General features: G+C 34.2%; 1 long non-coding RNA gene across 1 annotated transcript; it reads right to left on the reverse strand.

Annotated features, from left to right (window-relative positions):
* Positions 1–555: 555 nt before the first annotated feature.
* LOC130940785 (uncharacterized) lies at positions 556–2,635 on the reverse strand. The gene is made up of 3 exons (XR_009070408.1): positions 2,561–2,635; positions 2,340–2,467; positions 556–791 (listed from the first exon to the last, which is right to left on the reverse strand). It is a non-coding gene; the product is annotated as an uncharacterized LOC130940785 (long non-coding RNA).
* Between the last annotated feature and the right edge of the window lie 4,731 nt (positions 2,636–7,366).

The following is a 7,366-nucleotide window of genomic DNA, read 5'->3' on the forward strand; positions in this document are numbered from 1 at the left end:
TGACGACAATAATGATGATAATGAAGGAGGATGATGAGGAAAAAAAAGTAGAGGCCGTGGCAGCAACGACAATGACGTTAATATTGAATAAAGAAGCGCGCAAAAGAAGAAGCAACAATGACAATGACGGCAGTAACGACGATGTTAAAGTTGAAAAAAGGAAGCGCCCAAAAGAATAAGAAGAAAAAGACGACGATATAGCAATAACGAAGAAGAAGGAATAAGAAGAGGAATTGAGCTAAAAATATGAGTTAAAGTATATTGTTGGATTATTAGACTAAAGGAATTGAGTTGATGGCTAAAAGTAATGACAAAAAATAATAAATTCTAATGGGCATCTAACATTTTTCAATCAATAATAATGTTATTTGTACACTAAAACTAACCACCAAAATCAACTACTAATATATTTGTGTATAAATACATGTAACACCCTCACTATCAGAACTCACGCTTCCGGCTGCGCCACTCTGATAGGAAGAAGTATTACGACTACTTTACATACTAAATACTAAAATAGGAGCCTGTGGCCTGACACTGTATCGCTGATTTCTTCAAAAGAACCAAAAAAAAATACACACTTTATCTTAAGAAAAATACAAACAGGCATAGATTCATATACAAGACTCTTTACATAATAACTCATAATATAATATACATATAAAACATACAATTCCTATCCCTCTTACACACTTGTAATAACAAAGACGAGGGGAGAAAACATCTAATTAATACAACATCTTATAAACCAGACGCAGTATAACTCTTCTTAATGCTTCTTCATCCGGTTCCTGAAAAGTTAAAGCTGTAGGGGGTGAGAACCTAACCACACGGTCTCACCACGCAGTTTCAAAGTTGTCATAAGAAGATATTTAATAAGAAAACTGTTTTCAAACTCAGTGATTATCATTGCCTTATGAATCTTTTAAAAACCAGTAGGTAATCGTTCAAAACCTTTTCAAAGAAACGTTTAATCTATCAAAAATCCAAAACCTTTGCTTTCTTATATGAAAAATCTCAATCAGAAACCAACCACGCAATCAAACAACACAATCATTAATTCAGCACCAAAGTTCATTCTCAAATGTAGCACGCCAAGACAAACACAGGCAAGACAGACAAGGAAAGCACAAGTAGGTAGCAGTTACAGCAAATAGTCCAAGTAGCAGTTAAGAACAGTTTAGCAATTAGGCAAACCAAAACAAGTTCAAACCCAAGCAAAGCATACAAATGCATATGATGCATGCCTGTCCTATGGCTGATGAGGCTCATCTGTCGGTTATCCAGCCAACCCGACAAGTCTGAATTGTCCTTAGACGTCCCCCGACGTGCATCCCCAAGAGTCTATGTATAGTTTTTTCTCAAATAATCAATATTGCTCAATGGGGGTAACATTCCCGGGAATTTATATAGTGCCCGGTCACACTTACGTCGTAGGGTCAACAGAGTATCGAGTTTTCAACCTGGTACACATGGTGGCAAGCCACGACACTTAATCCAGGGAACCTCGTATCTCAGATATTTCAAATTCATAAGCCACATAAATAATTCATTCATCATTCATCAATATCTAAATCATTCTCAATATCATCATCATTCGTCAATCCATATCCCATTTCCAAATTCATTCAAAAATCATATTTCAAATCAATCATTATCATCCTTCTTTCCGTTAATCGACACTCTCTATTCAAAACATAATTCTTTCTTTTCTAAATAAATCAGTCCAAAACAAATAACGTTTAAGAACTAAATCTTTTTAAACAATTACTTCAAACAAAACTTCCAATTTTATAAAATTTTGGCAGCATCTCCTCTAAAATTCGGATTCTGCCACCCTGTTCGGGTCCCAACCAAACCAAACCAAACACCTACCAAACACCTGTTAATCAGTCAAATCACTTCCAGCAACCATTATCAAAACAACAGTACAAAACCTAAGGAAATTACAAAATCCAGAATTCAATCAACAAATCCTATGAATAATAATTTAAACCGACTTCAACCAACAGATCAATCAATAGTTAAGAATTCTCGGTTTTCTCAAACAGTTTCAAACCAAACCATTCCCTCAAACACTTTTTGAATTATTTTCCAAAATAGCAAATCATTCTCAATAAATAACCCGTTTTCAAATATCAAGTCTTTTCCAAGTTTATTTTAAAATCAAATTCCAATATCAAATCGGGTTTAATATCAAATCAAACTAATGAACTCATTCAACCGAAATAACTCAATTCAATTCATAAGACTCACGAAATCACAAGAAAGTATTTTACGCGTTAATATCGATTTATAACAACCCTGTAATGTAAAATAGATTTAAGAAAAACCCCTACCTCAACTAGTTGAATTCACACAGGTTAAACATAGTAACTCCCTTCCCTTTCTGTTTTATGGCAGCAGCAGTGATTCCAATGTGACCGAACCGGTGGCAGCAGCACCCATTTTAATTTTTCAAACAGACCTTAGCAGAATTAAAACAGAGACATATGCGGTCATAATTCAAAGATCATAGCAGAGGAATAAAATGGCAGCAAAGCAGGAATAGAGGAGTTACATATTCAGTGGAAAAGGGCAGTTCTAATTCGAAGACAAGAACAGAGGAGGCTGTGGTGGATCCTTCTGGTGGCAGTTTGGACGGCGACAGAGAAACTCGTGGTGACCGTATAACCTAGCACAGACAACCTCAGCGACAATTCTCACGGTAGAGGTAAACTTAACGAATAAAGAAGCTGAAGCAGGGTTAGGGCTTACCAACAGACACAGGCTTGGAAGGCAGTTTCCATCGTCAACAGCGGCGGCGAGGAGCTCCGGCAACGCAGCAGCCGCGCGGGCAGGACGACGGCGAGCCCAGCAACGCGGCGGCGACGGTAGCTCTGCGACAGTTTCCCTCGCGCGTTCTCTCTTCGCGCTTCCAGTGGCGGTGGCAAAGACGGGCTCGGCGGCGGGGACCCGACGAAGCTGGCGGCGACGGGCTTCCCCTCGGTGACAGCAGCAAGTTCGATAGTGATGCGGACTCTAACGGCAACGACGAACCCAGCTTCGAAGGCGGCAGCTTCCTCGCGAGCTCCCTCTCTCTCTCTCCTCGCGTTCGCCTTTTTCTCTCTCCTCCCTTGGTGAAGACAACAGCGACTGGCGGTGGGCTGGAGACGGCTGGGTGGTGACGCAACGGGGTATGAACGGCGGCGAGCCCAAGGCCGGTGATGGCGATGTAGCTCCTCCCTCTACTCTTCTCCCTCACCGATCTCTCTTCCCCTCTGCTCTCCCGTTCCCTCTTTCCCCCTTTCTTTCTTTTTTTTTTTCATTTCTTTCTTGGTTAGTGGCTGAAGTTTGGCTGAAGGGTTTGGGGGGTGTGGCGGTGGTGGCTAAGGGTTAGGGTAGAATTAGGATTAGCGTGATATTTTGGGGATTTAGGGTTTTGGTAAAAATTAGGTATAAGGATAATTTGATAATTTTAATAAAATTAGAGCATAAGATATTAATATTGAAAAACTAATTTAATCTCTAAAGTTACTTTAAAATATTATTTGTAGTATAAAAATACTAATTGATTTTCAATAAATTACTCTAATTGAAAATTCATGATAATATAATTAATTTTTCTTTATCTTTAACTTAAAGTATTAAATGATATAAATTAAATTATCTAAAATCAAATCTTATAAAATTCTTATTATTTCATAACCACTAATTTTATAATTTAAATATAGAAAATAATTCAATAATTATAAAATTAGACAAAATTCTAATTTAAATAGCCAAACTCCATTATTTTCAAATCTCTAAAACTTTAAATCATAAATAGGAAAATAATCCTTAGGAATAGAGTTTAGATAAAAATCTTAATTTATTTTAAATCCAATTAATTGCCTTTAACTATTTTTCAATAAAAATAATTTTTGAAATTAAAACTATAAATAAACATATATAATTTGAGATTAGTTCAAAATAGAACTTTTCAAAAGTCTTGGGTCTTACATCCTACCCACCTTATAAAAATTTTCGTCCTCGAAAATTGATACAAAATGAAAGAGATTTTCATATTACTTTACTCTTGAACTTATTCAAAGAAATGGCAACAAGTCCTCAATATATATATATATACACACACACACACAAATAGTTTCAAATACCAGGATTTTTATCTGGCATAAAAGTATAAAAGATATAAGTATGATGTGAAACAGAAGTTACAAGACAGGCTTGATGTACAAGAAGATATGTTTCAAACATGTGATGGTAGAGCAATGCGGCAAAAGGTTATAACACAAGCTGGGGTTAAAATGATGTGTTTAACGTCCACATACTGATTTTATATCAACTTTAGAGATTCAATTATTCAAACTTTAACATAATTTATTTCCACCATTCTTAACCGTACTTCATTGAGCAACTTATCCGAAGGTTCTCAACTCTGTTAAACACTTTGCAATCCTTACTATCCTTACTACTAGTTATAAGTCCCACATCAACAAAACTCGTTCACGTAAAACAAGGTTTCACAACTCCCTGTGATGTCGTACACTTGTGAGTTTCACCTTTTGCATTCACCAAACGTGTCCTAAAGGACTAATGTGTCGTTTACTAAGTCTAATGGTCGCACAAAATGCCAAAACTAATCTCGAGTATACTCAGAAGGATAGTAGACCATAGAAAAGGAAGAAAAACGACAAGGACCGTGTTCGCGAGAATTTGAAAGAATTGCTGAAATCACAAGTAGACAAGGATGAACAAGTAATAAAGAGTGCTAGAAAGAGAATCAACTAATATCTTTAAGGTAACTCTTGAATCGAAGGAATTTGATAAGACTAATAAGATGAAAAACAATGCAGTATTTTGAAACGAATTCAAGCTGAGACAAGTAAACATGAGGTTTGCAGAAGAAGTATATCCAAACTAAAGACAAAGTTTATAGAACTCAAGAGTATGGTTAAAAATATTTTCAAATGCATTGTTCGCAAAGAATGGAAACTTAAGGGGAAATCATTTCATGTTCTAAAGAGAAAATGGGTAACAAACATCCTTCAAAAGAGTAATAAAAATGTAAATGTGGCATTATTTCAATATAAATTCAAGTGGAAATAGATTACACAAACTTTGTAAATGGAAAGATTAATTTGGCTAAGAGCAAAATTGTATTTTCTCTTCTTTTTTAAGCATGTATGAAAACTATAATCTTGTTGGAAGAAAATCTGAGATAAAGTTTTTACTCATAAAAGAAAAGATGATGCATTACAGTCAAACAGGTTTAAATCACATAGAAATTTTCAGAGTATAACGTAAAGGAGTGTAAGTTAAATTGAAAGCGATTTTATTAAAACTTCAATAGATGTATTGCCCCAAAACAAATTCAAATCACACCAAAAAGAGGCACTGCCCAAGTAAAGCAATTCTAGTCAGGGACAACTTTGCATAAAAATAAATTGAAACTTATTTAAAAAGGTTTAAAACAAAACTTCAATAATATACTTCAAGTCACAACTTTTTAAGGATGTTCAATAATTTTATTATGTGCTAAAAAGGAAACTAACTCATTTTAAGAAAGAGACTTAAATTAAAGGATTTCAATTAGGATTCATAAAGCATGTCACTCATAGAAACAAAAAGCTTAAGAAGAAATTTAACAACTTAAAAAGTTGATTCAAAACTTAAATTTCTTCAAAAAAAATTCAAAACCTTTTCAAAAATGGTTCAAAACAAAATTCTGAAAGTATATTTGAAATAACTACCTCGCAAGTATCGTTTAAGAAAATCACGATGTGCTTAAAATGAAATCAACCCATGGAAGAAAGGACCTTTAAATTAAGGCAATTCAAACAAGAACTCACTGGATATGGATTATCAAATGAGTTTCCAATTGGTCTAAAGGAAATACAAAACGCGCCAGGAAGACAACTCAATCAATAGAAAATTTTTAAGAAAGAACCTTTGACTAAAGAAAGACAAATAAAAGGACAAATGGTGCATTAGATGGAAACGAATTAAAGTTGACTCGGATGAGAATGAGATTCACAAGAAATGAAAAACTAGGACTAATGGTGACGTTAAAAAAAATTAAAAGAGTAGTTAAAAACAGAATTAAATATGACATCCACAGAAATAAAAAGTTTAAGAAAGAAATTGGTCCGGTCATGAGAATAAAGACATGAGTCCAACATTTTTTTTTGTAAGAACAACAATTGCATAAATAATATAGTATGCTAAACCAAATTCGAATAAAAAAAATAAATTAGGTGAAACTTACCAAACAAAACCAACTGGAAAGGGACAAAAACCTTTCTTTGAAAAAAATATCTAAATATATAGTCAAATCAGGATATTCGTAAAAATAGTAATAAAATCATTAGGAAATCAAATTGTATTTAAAGTATATATACATTTCCATAAATCAGTGAAGGAACAGGCGAGGTATTGGAAACAACTAGTTTTAAAATGTATAAGAAACTTTCAACGTTTATATAAAGAAGTACATATCAAATTAAAAGCGATTGTATATTTCAAATCAAAAACGGTTTTGTTAAGATTTAAAGAATGGTTGTAATTATCATCAAATAAGAGGAAAACTAAATTACAATTTATTTACAAAGGACTCGAAATATGAACTTAAAAAGGTGTCCTGCATCAAAACAGATTCAAATGTATATAAAAAAAATACACGATTCAAAAAGAAGTGCCTAAATAAAAAAAAGTAAATACACCAAGGGTTTTAAACAGGCATATGCAATTAGGATCAAACAAAAGCGTATGTGAACAAGAGAGTAGGATTGAAAGATAATCTGTTCACTTTCCAAGAAAAGTATCGTAGACAAGAACCTTAGAGCATACCAAGTAGGAATAAGATACGTGATATTCGCAGAGTTCAAGACACCTAACCGAGTAACCTCAAGATTTAACTCTTAACGTTCCCAAAACCCGCGATTCGCATTATTTATGACTCGCATATTGTCCATGATAACCCATTAATGCTTACATATACATAATTCACTAGTGTTAAGCTGGCCAAACTTAATACCAAGAATTATGCAATGCAAGATTAATGGTATTTATCAAAAGACTGTCATGTACTTAAAACTCTATTCTCGTTATCCAAACAAGACCTACTACATGACTGACTCTCAGAGTATGCAATTGAAGCATAATCGGTCCATTCCTCAGGCTCTACAGAAAAGACCGCTCTGATACCATAATGTAACACCCTCACTATCAGAACTCACGCTTCCGGCTGCGCCACTCTGATAGGAAGAAGTATTACGACTACTTTACATACTAAATACTAAAATAGGAGCCTGTGGCCTGACACTGTATCGCTGATTTCTTCAAAAGAACCAAAAAAAAATACACACTTTATCTTAAGAAAAATACA

Source organism: Arachis stenosperma, chromosome 7 (genome assembly GCF_014773155.1).
Source record: "Arachis stenosperma cultivar V10309 chromosome 7, arast.V10309.gnm1.PFL2, whole genome shotgun sequence".
Taxonomy (NCBI): domain Eukaryota; kingdom Viridiplantae; phylum Streptophyta; class Magnoliopsida; order Fabales; family Fabaceae; genus Arachis; species Arachis stenosperma.